The following is a 13,558-nucleotide window of genomic DNA, read 5'->3' on the forward strand; positions in this document are numbered from 1 at the left end:
CATCACCTTGCTGCTTTTCTACTCCATATTGGTTTTAGAACTGAGGTTGAGATGGTCCCAGTTCCAAAAGATAAAACACGATGCACCGATGGTGGCCTATGTTTTTCACTCTATAATCTCTAGGCTCCTTTAACCCAGGTGAAGAAGTGGTGGTAGGGAGGGAAAAGGGCCACAAGCCACTGGCAGGCTGACGCCCCAGAGTTCCTCCTAAGACCTGAAAATGTGTGCAATTGCCTAAATTAAAATCAATATGCTGCTTGGCTGGAAGGCTGCACAATTGTTTTTGAAGCTGGGTATATTATGTTCTAAATGTTTAATCTGGCAGAGGCCATAAAAGACGAGTTCCAGGCCATTTGGAGCTTATATTGCGAACAAGATGGTCTACGAGGCAGCTAAAACCAAAAAAAAAAAAAAAACCGACAGCAATCCCAACAGAGTGGCACAGACAAATTGATCTGGTTCTGACATGGATGCTAGGCGGCAATTTGGGGTGAAAGAGACTTTGTTGATAGGAGAAAAGCAGTGATAAAAGCAAAATGGTCAGCTGTCAGACCTCACTTTCTAATGCATGAGGAGGCTTCCCTGAGATGGCAAAGAAATCAATATGGCAGACGTGTTGATTCGTGGTGCCAGACAGTCCAGAAAGGCAATCCTACCCTCCAGATGTTAATAGATGACCATTTAGCATGCTTAAGTCTGATGCACTACAGGCCCAGAAGGACAGATCCTCCCAACCCAAAGCCTGCAGCTGAAATAAGCACACATAAAGTTTCCTTAAGGAATCCTCCTATTGAAGGCTTCCTGATGGGGGTGGGGGGAGGGTATAGTATGGTGGTTAAATGCACAGGCTTAAGTGTTGGATGTAGATTAAAATTCTAGCTTTCTTATCTACTCAGGACATACCGCTTTGGAACCTATCTGCCTAGGTCTCCATTTCCTCATCTAGTGGACTCCTTATACGAATAAAAGGAGTACCAGTCTACCAGCAATAAGGTGAGAATTAAAGGAGATGATTGGCACAGCCTCAGGTATATAGTAAGTGTTGAATAAATGTTACCTGTTAGTATTAAGGTTCTCAGAATGTACAAGAGTATGGACCAAGTATAGCAATATTTAAATGCCAAGAAAATGTCACAACTTGGCCTCTCTTTTTTGTACTGCAGGCATTAGGTACATTCTTGGCAATGCATGGTGTCTGGTATCTCTTGGTTACTCTTATGCCAAAGGTTTGGCATTAGTATTTCAGAGCAGGGCAGGGCTTGAGCCTTGAAACAAACTCATTGAAGTGTACCGTGGGTTTATTATATTGAATCCCCCTTCTGGAAATATCCTCAGGGGATGAGGGCCATCATAGATTGTATACTTATTACATGCCAGACACTGTGTCAAATACTTTACCACTATTCACACTAATTTCTTACAATTCTGTGAACTGAGACACAGAGAGGGTAGAAAATTTGACCACAGTCACACAGCAACCTTGGGAGGCAGAAACCATGGTTTTTCCAAATTCAGATTTCTAAATTCAGTATTTTTTACCCTACATCACAGCTGTGTCTTTATTTATAGAAATACAAATAAGACTGCAAAGGAAATGTTTAGTTTGCTTATGAAAGCCAACAGTTTTTAAGAGTCTATAAAATTACTTTAATTTAACCCATCTGTCTACAGAAATGTACCGCAGTAACTACAAATGTTGTTACCTGTTCATTTGAAGAACAAATATGTAAAATTTCTACTTGTAATACTATGTTATGTCAATAGTGTTCATCACCTAGTTTTTCACTTGAGAATTATCATCTAGTGGTAGAAAATACTTCTACAGAAAAGTGGGTTCAAATGCTGGTTCCACCATGCACCAGTTCTGTGGTTTTGAACAAACTCCTTAATTTTACTGAGCCTCTATTTCTTCATTACGTAAAAGGCAGTTATTAATACTAATTTCAGGGTCACTACAAAAATTAAATGAGATAATATGTATTAGGCACCTAGTACAGTGTCTGGTACTCCTAAATAATGGGAAACTATCATTATTCCCAGGAAATAACCCTTCTTTAAAATATTCTCCAATTTAGACATACTACTGTTCAAATAAGCAAATTTCACTAAACACAGATGTCTGATAAGCCAGCAATTCCATTTGCAGGAATCCAGCCCAAGGAAATGCTCACAACTGCAGAGAAAGATAGATGTATGTGTGTGACAATATGAATTACATAACTGTTTATTTGTAATAGTGGGAAATGGGAAACAACCTATATATTCATCAAAAGAGAAATGGTTAAATAAATTATGATTTATCTATATCAGGACAAACTTCTGTAAAGAGCCCAAGAGCAGATATTTTCAGCCATCCAACCTATGTGACAACTAGTCAGTGCTGTTGCTGTAACACTAAATCAGCCATAGACCATATGTAAAATAATGGACCTGGCTATGTCTCAGAAAACCAAAAACCAAACCAAACTCTATTTAGAAAAATAGATAGAAGGCCACATTTGGCCTCAGTTGGTTTCTAACCCCTAAATAAATGGCTGAATACTACATAACTATTTAGAAAATAGTAGTAAACTAGACCCACATGTATTAGAACAGAAAGATATCCACAAAGACTCCTACAAATCATAAGAAAATGGTAAACAGTACAATAAAAAGTGGGAGGAGAATATGAACAGGCAATTCATAAAAGATATCATTCAGATAGTCAGTTTGAAAAGTTGCTCAACCATCTAATTAACTTTTCCAAAAGCAAACTAAAACAAGAAGATCCAATTTGCACTCATTATATCTGAAAAAATTAAAACATTGACAAAATCAAGGGTAGGTGATACTATAGAGAAAAGAGTACTCTCATACACTGTTAGAACAAATATAGATGAGGACAATCACTTTGAAAATATCTCTGGCAGAGTCTATTAAAACTGTAAATGTGCATATCCTATGACCCAGCATTTCCTCTTCTAGGTCTATACCGCAGAAAACTATGTTCACATGTGTGTATTCAGAAAGACCGAATAATGAAGCTAATGGAAGCATTATAAAAGCAAGGAAATGAAAATGACCTAAAGATCCACCAATAACTGAATGGGCAAATATAATGTAATACATTCACTTGACAAAGTACAATTCAGCAGTTAAAAGGTGTAAACCAAATTTATGTTCATAAGGATAGAAAGATCTCAGAAATACAATGCCAACTTTCAGAACAGTCCTCACAGTAGGATACAATTTATGTAAGAACATGGACACAAACGACAAACTATACACTTGCTTTGGGTACAGGTACATGTGTATAAAGGTATTTAAAGAAAGATCTGGAAGGATAAGCACTAAACTCAAACAGTAGTTATCTTGAGGCATGGGAGAGAAGATTAGAAGTGGTGGCCCAAGGAGACTTTAGTTTTACCCATAATATTCTAACTTTTCACAAAGAAATAAATATGTATTATCTCACAACTGAAATAAAATTTTTTAAATGTTAATGGTGTATTAACTGAATAACCAAGTTATAAAACCATACATATTAGATGATGGCATTTTATTTTTACAATTATTACATGTTGTTGTTGTTGTTGTTGTTGTTGTTGTTGTGTGTCTGTCTGTCTGTCTGTCTGTCTGTCTGGAGGGTTGTATATCAAATAGTTAACAGGATTGTACAGCTGTGGAAAGAGGATTGGGGCCTGGAGAAGAATAATATATTAGTCTCTTTAGGCTGTCCTAACAAAATACCACTAACTAAGTGGCTTAAACAAGATTTATTTCTCACAGTTCTGGAGACTGTAAATTCCAAGATCCAGGTGCTGGCAAGATCTGGTGAGGGCTCTTTTCCTGGCTTGTAGACGGCCACCTCCTTGCTGTATCCTCATGTGACTTTTTCTGCAATGTGTGTGTCCCCCAGGGAGGGGGGGAGGATCAAGGGGAACAAGTCCTATGGACACTAATCCTATCTGATCCGGGTTCTATCCTTGTGACCTCATTTTAACCTTAATTAACCTTAGAGGCACATTTCTAACTAAAGCTACACTTGGGGTTGGGGCTTCAACATATGAACTTTGAGGCAACACAAAAATTCAGTTCATTACAGCTACTTTCCCTCTGTTGATGAGAAAGTATGGTGTGGAAACCATGCTGCAGCTGGAGCTGGCTAAGCTCTAACCCTGCCTGTGGCACTTCAGAGCAGCATGGCCACGGAAAGTCAACCTCCGTTTCTTCTTCTGAAAAATCATATTAAATCTGTTATTTAATATGGTACTTACTCTGTGCCAGGTACTCTGCTAAGAACTTGATTTTATATGGCTATCTTCCTCAATTCAACCCTATGAGGTAGGATCACATCCCCATTTTAGAGATGAGGAAACTGAGATGCAAAGAAGCTCTGTGACTTGCCCAAGTTGTAATGCAAAACTGTTGCAGACCTGGTTCCAGAGACCACAATCTTGAGTCACAAGCAATACTCTGAATGTAAGTTATTGTTATTTTCACTTCATATAATATGTTTAAATATGTTTAAGTTTTATAATCCTTGAATTTTATAGAGTATATGTATGTGTGTATATATATGTATACCTACATGTATGTACATATACATGTAGTATCAGTTTCTTATTGCTGCTATAACAAATTGCCAACAAACTTAGTGGTTAAAACAACAAAATTTTATTTTTAATATAGAGGACAGAAGTCTAAAATCAAGATGGTGTTAGGGCTGTCTTCCTTCTGGAGGCTTCAGAAAAGAATTCATTCCCTTACCCTTTCCAGCTTCTAGAGGCTACCTACATTCCTGGGTCATATTCCCTTTCTCCATCTTCAAAGTGCAACATTCCCACCTCTGACTCCATCACCACATCTCCTTTTTCTGACTCTGACTCCTCCTACATCCCTCTTATAAGGGCTTCATCATTATATTGGGCCCACCCAGATAATTCAAGATACTCTCCTTAGCTCAAGACCCTTAAATTAATCATATCTGCAAAGACTTTTTGCTATGGAAGGTAACACATTCACAGCTTCTAGGGATTAGGATATGGTCATCTTTGGGGGTCATATATTAGATGGAATGTACACACACACACACACACACACACACACAATTTAATGGAGGAAATCTGATATATTAACTACATGTTATACATATAACATGCACAACATATACATATAACATACATATATAATGTATATATTTGCCTTCACAGCACATTAGATACAAAATTTTTTCACTGGAGACTTCTGAATGCATGACTCTAGGCAGAGAATCCAAACTCAAAAGCATATTTTTGGAATTTGCCATGGAAACCAGGTCAAGATTCCATTTCTTCCCCAAAATGCCCAGAGGTCTTTCATGCCTCCCATTATTCTGTTTCTCATTCTCTCTGCTCAGAAGAAATCTGAGCTCAGGACAAGGGAATCTGGCTGAGTCTCCTACTCAGGAGATGAGGGCCCCAGCAGGTCAGGTCTTATGTTTGTCCACAGGTCGGGAATTACTGATCTAATCCATCATAGCAGGTTAGAAAAAAGTGGTGACTAACTGGGCACACAAGTCTCCTGGGCCCCAGAGCACTGCAGATATTTGCTTTGAAACAGCAGGACAACTTGAAGAACCCACCTCCACCAGAAGGCCAGAAAAACAGATTCAGACAGAATCAAAGGGCCACTTGGCCAAGGGCTGGGTCTGCATCAGTTCTGACACAGTTCTCTGACACCTCCTTGCTCAGGCTTTGACAATGTCACCTAAAATAGCTTTATTCTAACCAACCTAAGCACTAAACCTTCTACTTCAGGAAAGAAGAGAGCTTTGTGGTTTTCCTGAAAAATCCTTGCATCTGGTGCATCTCTGTAAGAGCCTCAGTGGTGCCACTAAGTTGATTCTGTTTCTTCTTGAAAACATTCCCTGCACAATCCCATGCATTTTAATTTCCAATCAGCAATGTTTTGTCAAGGTAACCACAGTGCTACCGAGTGACAAGTCTCAGCAGCTGCCGTATGGACCCTCAATTATCTCCTGGCTGAGTCTGTTTCAAGAGACCATCTATTGTTCTGAGTTATACATGCTTTCCCCCAACCCCACTGTGCAGCTAGCTTGACCCAGCTATGTGTGAGTCCCACCAAGACCTTCCTTTTCTTTGCTTTGATTTTGGTCTGTGCCAGACCCTTTCCCAGTAGTGAGAGATAAATGTGGTAGGATGGTAGATATGGTCAGTGCATAAACTGTCACTCTAGCTGCACTGCATAGGTGAATCTAGGCCACAACAGGAAAGCATGGGGGCAGAAGGTGAGAGGCAAGAGGATCCAGTCTCTCTGCATGTCCTATTGTTGCCAATTGGTCAAGGGAGAGTCAGGTGACCTCCAAGTGCCATATGGAGAGTGAGCCTTGAGCAGATAGATACAATGTCCCTGTCACTAACCCTGTTACCACATCTTGCACAAGCCACTCCCACTCACTTATCAGAGTGAGTCTGGCTGTCTTTATCAGACCAGTTTATGGGGCACCTAACATCCCTGATAACAGTCCATGGCACTATCATTTGCATTTATTACAAATCATCAAGATTTTTTCCAGCTCAAAAACAACATTTTATTGAGGTAGCTCTGATTATATATGGGAAAAAAATAAACCTAGACCATGATATTTTTTTAATCAAAATTACTCAAAATGAAATATTTGTGTAGCTGACAACTTTCAGGGTTGGTCAAGAATGTGATTGTTTAAATATGCCTTCCATTCCTTCATTCTTACACAAATCTTTAAAAGAAAATGGGTGTGGCAAACCGACACTCAGCCTATTCTATCTGGAGTCAACTCGGAATCCCTGTCTTGTAAGACATACACATCTCTTGACACTATAAACCATATGGTTGAGGGTTTTTTCTTCCTCATTTTAAATATGACTTCTATCCATCAAATGTAACAAAGTTGACAGGGCTTAAGACATAGAACAGAAAAGAAGGAAGGACTATGCATTGAATAAAGGGTAATATCTTCTGAGCACCTATTATATATCAGGTATTGTACCAGACATTTTCTGTGAGACAGATGTCACCCCTAAATTTCAAATGAGGAAACACATTCAGAGATGTTACATAAGTGACCCAGGTCACACTGCTAATTATTATATGGATGTTGGGATTCATAATCTGTCACTAAATTCCAAGCTAATGTTGTTATATTGTGCTGCCTCTCCAGCATGTTAAAGCAGGATAAGTTTTCAAACAACCACAGAGAAGAGGGTGTTGAACGTGACCATAAAATCTGCAAGTGTGCAATATAAAAGACTATGACAAATAAAGTTAGAGTTAGTTCATCATAAGCCTGAGCTTCAGTTCTCTCAACATTTCACTGTACACTTATGAATATATCACTCTAGGCAGAGAATCCAAACTCATAAGCATATTCTTGGAATTTGCCATGGAAACCAGGTCAAGATTCCATTTCTTCCCCAAAATGCCCAGAGGTCTTTCATGCCTCCCATTATTCTGTTCCTCATTCTCTATCCCTTTCTCCCATAAAGAGCACAGTTTCAGCCTATGCCTTTCAGAGTCCTGATAGCCTGGAGGGATGGCAATGGATACAATGGCTCATGGATGGCATCATCCCCAAGGAGGTGCCAGGCAGTAGGATATCATGGCTGCATTTCATGGCATCTTCCACACATGTGCTGCTGCCTTCACAGAACACACAGTACTACAAATATCTCAGTATTGCAAAGAATGGCCCTACTCTCTTTTCTACACTCCTGTCTTTTGTCCTCTCAAAAATTGTTACATTTGATGAATATAGAGCATATTTAAAATGACTTAAAAAAAGAGTTATTCAGATAGCTTATAGTGTCAAGAGGCATGCCAACTCTCACATGATAGGAATTCCAAATTGATTCTAGATCAATGTTTCTTTGGCACTATTGGCATTTTGAGCCAGATCGTTCTCAATAAGAATTACTAGGTGGAGTGGTCTGTATCCCTCAATCCCAACCCTCTTCCCCTAGCTAAGTTCTACTCATCCTTCAGGTTCCTGCTTAAACATCACTTCCTCTGAGTGGTTTTTCCCAACCTTCCTGTTGGGAAGGGTTCCCAACCTGTCAACTCTAGTTGACATATCCCCTCCCATGTATTTCCAAGGAACCCCGAACTTTGCTCACTGAACATGGTGTTGTAATGGTCTGTTGACTTAGATGGTGGAACAGAGAATTTACATAATGTTCTGATCCAGTCTATTCTATTTGTTGCTTTCCCAATATAATTACTCATTCATTGCTTTTGTCCCTCTATAGCATCTTTGTCAAACTATCATCAAGTCTCTACCTTCACACCTTCAATAATGAACCCACTACCTTTTAAGACCTTCATTTAATCGCTGAAGAGTTAAAAGTGTGTCTTAATAGTAACTCCCAATATTTCTTCTTATAATTTCCTTTTGGCCCTGGCTTTACCACTGGGAGACACTTTTAGAATGACAGGTAGATGTAAGCAACTCAGAATTGTTTAACATTCTCAACCCAAGCTGACCTCTGCCAACTACTAATCTTTCTTGCATTCATATCTCTTTGGCCAGTCAGCTGTGTATATTCAGGAAACACAGATTCTTGCTTTCTGAATGAGAGATGTATGATAAGAAAGGCAAACCACAACAGGGATAAGTAAACTTCTTCCGGGCCCAGCCTAGGAAACAGGGTCTGGGTCTGGGTTCCAGGGAGATTCAGAAGCAGAGTTATCAACTATGCATCATCTGGAATCAGAAGCCCCTCTGCTCCTGCCCAGAGTTTTGTGAATCCTCTTGAGATACCAAGTAGAGGCAAACTCTGCATATACTCTGGGAATTCCAGATGTGTATACAAAGCCTCAAACCTGGTCATTTGCCCAAGGCAGGTGTTACGGACTGAATATTTGTGCCCCCCCCCCAATACTCATAGGTTGAATCCTGACTCCCAACATGATGGTATTTGGAAATGGGGCTTTGGGAGGTAACTAGGGTTACAGTAGGTCATGAAGGTGGAGCCCTCATGACAGGAATAGTGGCCTTATAAGAAGACAAGGAGGAGAGAGATCTAAAATGTGCTTCCACTGAAGGAAGGCCATGTGAAGACACAGTGAGAAGACGGGCACCTGCAAGCCAGGACAAGAGCTTTCACCAAGAACCAAATTGGTCAGCTACTTGATCATTGACTTCCCAGCCTCTGGAACTGTGAGAAATAAATTTCTGTTGTAAAGTTACCCAGTGTGTGGTATTTTGTTCTGGTGGCCTGAGCAGACTAATACAGTAGGCAACCCAGAAAGAAGTTCACATGCACAAAGGACCATAAGGAAGGTAAGCAGCAAAGTGGTTGCCTCCACTCTCTCATCTCAGGGCTCTCACCTCGCTCAGGTTACCAGCAGCTCTCCCTCACACAGCCAGGATGCTCAAGGAAACATGTTTATCTCCCCAAAAGGTGGTTCCCCTGGTACCATGCCAGGCTCTCTGCTCTCCCTGAAGCCAATTCGGACCACCCAACACCTGCACTCCAGAAGTTCCCATATTTCTCAGAAAGAAGTAGTTACATTTGCATCTAGCCAGCAGCACCCTTACTACTTAAATACCACTTCAAGGTCTCTCTCAGAAGAAAAGCTTGTCTTCCCTAGGGGCTCCTGTCTCTAATCTCACTTCCCCTAAATGTTTCTCCACACTGCTGCCAAAGGGGCCTTTCTAGAACACAAATATGATCTTGCTACTCCCCTGTTTAAAGCTTTTTGAAAGATTGCCCACTACTTTTAGGGTAAAATCTCCTTTATCAAACTCCTCTGTACTGCCCCTGCCCTCTTCCTGGGGGTCATAGCTGACCACTCACAATTTTGCCCCTAAGTTATACATCCCACACATTTGGAGGTTCCCCAAAGGTCCACACTCCCTAATACTGTTGTACGTTTGCCTGTGCCAGCCCCTCTGCCTGAGATGGCCCCTTTCCCCATCCTCATCACCTCTCATGGAATATTCTATGACCTGCCCACCCCAATCCATATCCCCTCGGCTGAATCAGCTGTCCCTCCTTTATATTTCTACACCTCATATGCTTGCTCCTAAAATAGGCAACACATCACAAACTTCTCTATCTGTAATTTAATCTACTCATTTCTCCACCCCACCTATAAGCCAGAAAAATTATCAGTCTTTATTTGTAGCCCTCTCACTCAGTACAGAGCCTGGCATATAGTTGGTACTCATATATGGTTTTTGAATGAATGAGTGAGTGAATGAATGAATGGCCTGTGATGATTGAAATAATGAAAATCTCACCATCATGACAATTTCTACAACCTACATGATTAATGCTACATTAACCTCTTTCATATATCTCCTTCCAAATCACAGTAAGTTCCCAAATCCATGAACCACTGTCACTGTCCAAACCAGTGACTGCTAGCCACATGTAGTTTTTAAGTTATTTTAAAATTAAGTAAAATGTTATGGTCATACTAACCACTAATGACTATCATGCTGAACACTGCAGGTATAGAACATCTTTATCACCACAGAAAGTTCTATTAGACAGTGCAGGTCTAGGACAAGGCATATGAATTTGGTTTACAAAGCAGAGAATACATATACCTTTTCTCCCAGGAAGATCAAAATCTAACCTAGTTGATTCTGGTTCATCAGAATCATCATTAGCCACGCATTTCTGTCTTACCTATGGTTATGAATATTCATTTTTGTGTATATGTAAATTATTTCTGTTATGATAAACAATTATTTTAAAATTTCTTGCTCCTTAAAATTATCCTCTTTTTTTTATAATTGCCATATGGCTCACTGATTTACAAGGGTGTTAAGAGACTTAATTAATGTTTATTTGGAGCTTTGCCTGTCAAGGTTGTTATTAGAGGATCCATGGAGATTCTGCTTGTAACAAAAAGTTGGGTGGAAAACACTAGCTTACTTGAACAGAGGCATAAAAACAATGGGAAGAAGTCTCTAGTCAGATTTAATTTATCACTTTCCTTTATCACCTATTTATTGAGCATGTACCATGTGTTTAGCAGTGAATGGCAGAAGGAAAATGTGGCTCCTGCTGGAAACTTGTCATTACTTCCTAGTAATGGAATTCCTGGCATCCATCAAAATTTCTATTACTGGTAGTGAAGCTATAAGGAGATGAAATGGAGATGTGAAGGGTACTGGCTGGTGGCTCAGGCTATCCCTGCCTTGATGGGATCACCATAACCCTGGTCATTATCTGTGTGGTTCTAGAACTGAATTATGCCCATATACCTAAAAGGGATGGGTAATCATCATCATAATCTTCATCACCATCATCATCATCAACATCATTATCATCATCAGCATCATGATGATAATCACTAACACCTAGATAGTATTACTATGTGCCAGGTACTGCTCTAAGCCATAAATAATAATCAATTACTTGCCAAATGTGACAACCATTTCCCAGTGACCCAACACTAGTGTTTGCATCTATTCCAGAATCCTGGTAGCTTGGGAACTTGCTTTAGAAGTCCAGAGGTTGTTTGCTAGGCTTTGACTGCTATAGAATGCATGAGATATCTAGCACCCTCACCTTACCCTATATAATTAACATAGTTCCTAGGGCAGCTGCATAGTTCTTTCACTAATTCCACCTTTTAGACACACCTGATTGGTCAACGTGGACACTTGACCCAAACGGGCCATAAGGCTCCTCCTCAGGATACGTAACCTAGGACAGGAGAAAGGACAGTGAGTCCGCCTGCAGTGGTGAAGGCTATAAGGCAAAACTCAGAAGATATGGGTGTCTATTTTCTCCACCATTTGGAGAAAGTATGTAGGAAGAGAGGCAGAATCCAGCACATGGGAGAAGCAAGGAAAGTCCTAGCCATGTTCAAGCTCCTGATCCCCAAGTGTCCTGAGTCCAACTTCATCTCTGATCCTCCTATCAGCTTACAGCATTCATCTCTTCCTTGGCTTCCACACCAATAAATCTCTCTTTTGATTTCAGGTTATTCAAGCTGAATTTCTTTTACTTGCAACCAAAACAGTTTTGACACAGATGCCCTCAGAATAGGGTCCAAGCCCCTTAGCACAGCGCAAATGCCCTGCCTGACCCAGGCCCTACCTTCCTCACCAATGCCATGCCCTGCCATTCTCCCTCTCTCAGTGCCCAGAATACACAATGATCACTCTGTCCTCAGGACTTTCTTGCATAACTCTCAACTAGAAGCTCAATGATGATAGTGGCTGTATCTTTTTGTTCACTTCTTTATTCTCAGGGACTAGCAAAGTGTCTGTCATACAGTTGGGGCCTAATAAATACTTATGGAATGACTTCACGAGTCAATACATCAACAGAAACTGAATAGTCCTGATGAACTTTTCGCCCAACCACTGTGAGGGCCTGTGGAATATCCCTGCCCACAACAGGAGCACTTCTCTAGGTCAAGAACACTGTCTCCCAGATTTTCAGACCTTCTCCCCTGGACAATGCTAGCACTCAGTGACAAATCTGGCCATAAGGAACTCCCCCTGAAATCTCACTTGAGACCAGCTTCTCTATCAGCAAATTTCCTTCAAGCAATGACCCACGGTTAAGTTTCAGCTACAGCCAAGTTAATGCACACAATGATGGAGATTCTCCAGTCTGACTGAGGCTTGATAGACTTAGTACTCCACTCCTTTTTACTGACTGCCTTTTACTAACTTCCCATTTTATGGGACATTTCTGTAGAGAGCAGATCTCATTCTACGACATTTTTATTCTTCCTAATTTCACTCATAGGAAGAAGGTAAACTTGACTCAAGGCTCTAGGGTTTCCATGCCTGTTATCACTCATCATTGGAATCCCTGTCATTGAAATGACTACACCAACAGCTGCAGCAGCCACAGGCACAGAGGTGGGGTCAGCCCCACCAGCAGCACCATCACCATAGCAGCAGTAGCAACAGCAAACTCAAGGCAGGGTGGACAGTAACATTTAATTGAGATCTTTTTTTTTTCTTCATCATTTAAATCCATGCAGACCCCTTTTATCAACTCTCGTCCTCTTTGTTCCCTGCCCTGCCCTCTCTTCACTTCCCTGTGCTCTCAAGATCACTGCTAAAGTGGCATTGAAAGCTGTCCCTTTCCCTGGGTCCTAATCCCCTCCCCTTGCCCCCAAAGTCCTTCTTAAGCAGGTTGGCACCTGGCCCCAGCCGGCCCTCCAGTGTCCTGCTTTGATGGCAGATTCCTGGGCTGTGCAGCTGACAGTTTGGATCCCTTGGCTGGCTGCCAGGGTATTCCACTTCTCATTACTTTTCTCACTGCAATTCATTTCCTTGTGATTGGAGACAATTAGGATGCCAACAAATGGCTGGTCCAGCCCTGTTTGGCAGTTACATAACCACAAATAAGTATGCACTGCCCCATCGGAAGCAAGTGAGCTGCTAATGAGGAAGATTAATTACAAAGCGAGGGTCACCCCCAAATGGCCCCTCACCGCATTTCACCCACTGCTGGAGAGAGGCCAGACACCAAAGCCTTGGCTGCAAAAATAAAAAAAAACTGCACAGGGGCCCATTTTGAGAGAGGACTGCCGAGTCCTATTTATGGAGGCAGAAAGG

General features: G+C 40.9%; 1 long non-coding RNA gene across 7 annotated transcripts in view; it reads right to left on the reverse strand.

Moving 5' to 3' along the window:
- Positions 1-6,851, reverse strand: part of LOC125146706 (uncharacterized) — a 30,174-nt gene extending 23,323 nt beyond the window's left edge. For all 7 annotated transcript variants that reach the window (XR_007144848.1, XR_007144844.1, XR_007144846.1 and 4 more), the window contains exon 1: positions 6,821-6,851. This is a non-coding gene — a long non-coding RNA (uncharacterized LOC125146706). The remainder of the gene's footprint in view (positions 1-6,820) is intronic.
- Positions 6,852-13,558: the final 6,707 nt, after the last annotated feature.

Source organism: Prionailurus viverrinus, chromosome D1, assembly GCF_022837055.1.
Source record: "Prionailurus viverrinus isolate Anna chromosome D1, UM_Priviv_1.0, whole genome shotgun sequence".
NCBI classification, from domain to species: Eukaryota; Metazoa; Chordata; class Mammalia; order Carnivora; family Felidae; genus Prionailurus; species Prionailurus viverrinus.